Genomic DNA, 4,389 nt, shown 5'->3' on the forward strand with positions numbered 1-4,389 from the left:
TCCAATATTCCCGCTTCTTCTGCCCAAGTTGATATGCGTTTTTCCAATATGCTGGTAAAAATTTTCGTGACCGTGTTTATCAGTGAAATGCCTCTATAATTGGTTGGATCTTCAGGATTCCCTTTTTTGTATATCATATGAATAATTACTTTGGTCCAATATTTAGGGATGATTTCTTCTTGCATAATCCTATTGAACATACTAAGTAAATATCGATATCCTTCCTGAGGCAAATTTTTGTAAAATTCGTAAGTTATCATATCATAACCAGGTGCCTTCTTTGATTTCGAACTCTTTATGATTTTAGCTATTTCATCCATCGTTATTTCTGAATCTAAGATCGGGTGAAGTACATCCATCATGTTTATCTCTTCAGTAATTATTCCTTGGTGTGCTTCCTTTAAAAATCTGTCCCATGTTTCTTTATTAACTTTGTTCATAATTCCTTTCTTGATTTTAAATCTGTTTATTGTTTCCCAGAACTGTATCCTGTTTTTAATATTTTTAATCTTCTCTTTAATGTTCATATTCATTTCATGTTTGGCCTTTTTAATTTCTTGCTTATATGCTTTTCTGTCTTCTACTAGTTCTCTAACTGCAATTTCTGCATATTTTTTAGACTTGCAGAGTCTCATACTCTTCCTAAGCTTTCTTTTCTTCAAGGCACATTCTCTATTGAACCAATTGTTTCTTCTCTGTTTTCTTTTGTTTTTTACCACTTTCATAACTTGAATTTTCTTTCCTATTTTGTATATTATGTTTTTCAATGTTTCGTACATATCCTTTACATCTGGTGGTTCTTCATTATTTTCAAACTGCGACAAGAATTCCGTTTTTATTTCATCAGTGTAGCTTTCTTTTTTATTTTCATCCCATTTGAGAATCTCAATTCCCTTCTCACCTCCTCCACTTTCCTCTTCTGTATTATTACTATTTTCTTCCAGGTTAATTAGCTTCAGCTCTATGGGAAAGTGATCCGAGGGAGAACACCACTCCGTGTTTAGTACCAAAAAATCTATTACGTTGGGTAGATTTAATACATTTGTCCATATTTGATCCACAGAACTTTTTCCATTTGAGTTCATCAGTGTAAAATTTCCAGGTGTATCCGCACTCGTCCGCCCATTTAAGACATACAAACCTTGACTCTCCATCGTCTCTGAAATCATTTTCCCTCTTCGGTTTAAAACTGGATCCAATGATTTTCTTTCGTTTGATACTAGCGTGTGTTCAAATATTTCGTCGTCATCCTCTTGATGAGGTCCAAGTCTTGTATTGAAGTCTCCTCCTAATACAAGGTTACTATTCATGTAATTACCTTTAACCAAGTCAAGAACATCTTCCAAAATTTCAGCGCAGTGTTCTGGTTTCAGTGTTGGTCTGAAATAAAAGAGTCCAATTATTGTTTCAGGTGAGACACAAAGTAGTCTAATTAAAATCCAAAATCTATGTATTCCCAATAGTTCCACCTGATAACACTTTTTGATCATCAATACCAGCCCACCACTTGACCTTCCTCTGCTACCTTCAATTTCTTTTTCTGCTCTACTTTGGTAGATGTTATATTCTTTATCTTCCTCTTGGGATAAATTTAACTCTCCCATCATCCAAGTCTCCGTTAATCCTATGATATCTGCTTTTCCAAAGGTTCTATCGTTCATATCAAGCCAATTTCCAATTCCATGACAATTGATGATTCTCATGAAAAATATAACTGTCCAAATGTATTTTTTTCGTAAAGATCGTCAAAAATAATAAATAATCCGAAAAGATTTTTTTTAAAAAAAGTATTTCTTCCCTAAGAAATTCGTCCCCAAAGTGTGCGCGGGAAAAATAATGAGATTCAAATTTTTAAAGCGTAGGGACGCTTGGCAACATTGCGTGGGACGTAACCAACCATGAAAAAAGAAATTCTTCTGGCTCTTGCTAATCTGATCACATCGTTTTCTTTGGTTTTTGCGTTTTGTATCTGCTAATTTGACTGTTTTTCTGAGTATCCTGTGGTGGTGTAGAGGTCAAGGCGCTCGACTGGTTAACAGGAGGGCGTGGCTTCAATCCCAGCCGAGGTATGGAATTTTATCCTCAATATAATTTGAGAATTTGACCACAATAATAGTAGTAGCCTACTGCTGGAGTAAAGGGACTTATCAGTCCTATGCGAGCAGTAAAAATAAGCACTATTATTATCATATAGGTAGGTACCTACGTAGGTAGTGTTTACATAAAGCGGAACTTTGAGCAGGGATGTTTGGTATGTGGAGATCATACTATTCATATTATTCTTCTCGATCGAAATAAATGTGCCAGCCTACTTAGCTTAGTTGGTAGTGCGTCTGCCTTGTAAGCGCTAGGCCGCGGGTTCGATTCCCGCCCAGGGCGGATTTTATCCTGATGGGATAATGTTCGTTCTCGGAAACGGCTGGCTTTCTCCTATCCTGTCTTCCTTCTCTCTTCGAATTCGGGACGATAAGACCATAGCAGTTACAGTTCACTCTGTCAAACCCCTTAAAAAAAATGTACATGTACGAAAAAGTAACTACTTGAATAAGTGCATGATAAAAAAAAATGGAATGAAAATATCTAAATTTGAAAATAGGTATAAGTACCTAAGCTGATATTGAAAAATAGTGATAACAAAATGCGTAGATAGGTACCTATTCGATCTATTTGAGCCCCTAACCCAAATCCCTATGGTAATAAGCCCACAGCGCGTCGTACGATATTGGTAGATGACGTCATCACAGGAGTACAGTGTTGTCGCTAGGTATGATATCGGCGGGCTTGAGACTCTCATGTTCCGAGAGCTGTATCTCACGATCTAGTGAACGCATTTTCTTCGTTATAGTCTCAATATTTTTTTTAATTTTCATAGTTTTTTCTGAGATAATAAAAAAAAATCATGAGAATCACCAATTTCGTTCAGGACAGTCACACTACTTTCACGTCACGTGAATCATGAACGAGATTACCTACAATATTATGTGGGAAAACTTTGAACTACATCTTTTCGACTCCCCATGACTTCTACTGACGTGATGTGACTCCTTATAAGTTTGTAAATAAGGACTCCTTAGTTCGTCGCCTGACTTTGCTGATATCGGTACAAACTTTTACCTTCACCTCCTTACCTCACTTGACATCTTGAATCTTTATCTTTTCCACCGGACACTCTGAGATACCTCTTCCTCTTCTTCTCCACCACATCCTTGTCCTCCTCTTCCTCTTTCATCTCCTTCCCTTCCATTTTCACCTCCCTTTCTTCCTTCTCCAGCGCCTTAGGTTTCTTCTCCACTCTCTCATCATTCACCTTCGTCTTCTCCTCTGTTCCTCCACCATCGCCTCCTTCTTTTTTACCTGTTGTGTGTTTGTTTACTGGATGACTGATTTGACCGTAGTGGAGGTGAAGTTTTAGAAGGTGAAAGAGAAGGAGGAACTGAATACTGTAGGAAGAAGGAGAAGGAAAATTTGGAGAAAAACGAATAGAAAAGGAGATCTGAGGGAGAAAGAGGAAGAGGAAAAAAGGAAGAGAAGTAAGAAATGTACTATACGTCTAGAAGAAGAAGAAGAAGAAGAAGAAGAAGAAGAAGAAGAAGGAAGAAGAAGGAAGAAGAGGAGGAAACAAATGGAGTAGAAGGAATTTGAGAAGGGGGGGTAGAAAGAGGAAGAGAGAAAAAAAGAGAAGTTTTAGGAAGAGGAGGTGGAGAAGATGAATGGATGGGTTTAATGGTAACTGTAAAGTACCATAGCGGATGTGAATGTGGAAGATGGATGTGGTATAACAGAGGGACGTAAAAAAAGAGTATTTATTTTATTCTGGGTATAACCTAATGGTTTTATGATGGATGTGAAGTTAAATATTTTCAATGGAAAATTTTGCTATTTTAGCAAATTTGGTAGAATTTCAGTTTTTATTGTACATAAAGTTCAAACATGAATGTATACAACATCGGTATGTTACACTAATAACTAATAATAAAAAATGTCTCATTTGTCTCATAGCCTGTCCAGACCTCATCTTGAGGACTGAGTTTGAGAGCATGTCCCATTATGATAACTTGATAACAGTTCAATTGAGATGGAGCAACTCTTTATTGATAAAATTATGTTGTAAACATGTTTGCTTGTCAAGATATTTCTGTTTTGCTCGTCAAATTTAGACTGGAGTTATTTTGGGGTGTCTTTTTAACAAGATTTTTGTCGAATATGTCAGTAACGATATCTACACTTTCAATAAATTTATTTATAAAGATCATATCGTCAAAAGACCTACATATGTAAATTGTAAATAATTATTATGTAGGTAAGTATGTGTAATTATTAAAAATACATTTTTCGTTTACTATGTTTACCTACCTACATATCTCTCTCTCTCTCTCTCTCTCTCCCTCC

The sequence above is a fragment of the Diaphorina citri genome, unplaced genomic scaffold (genome assembly GCF_000475195.1).
Source record: "Diaphorina citri unplaced genomic scaffold, Diaci psyllid genome assembly version 1.1 scaffold5023, whole genome shotgun sequence".
NCBI lineage: Eukaryota > Metazoa > Arthropoda > Insecta > Hemiptera > Psyllidae > Diaphorina > Diaphorina citri.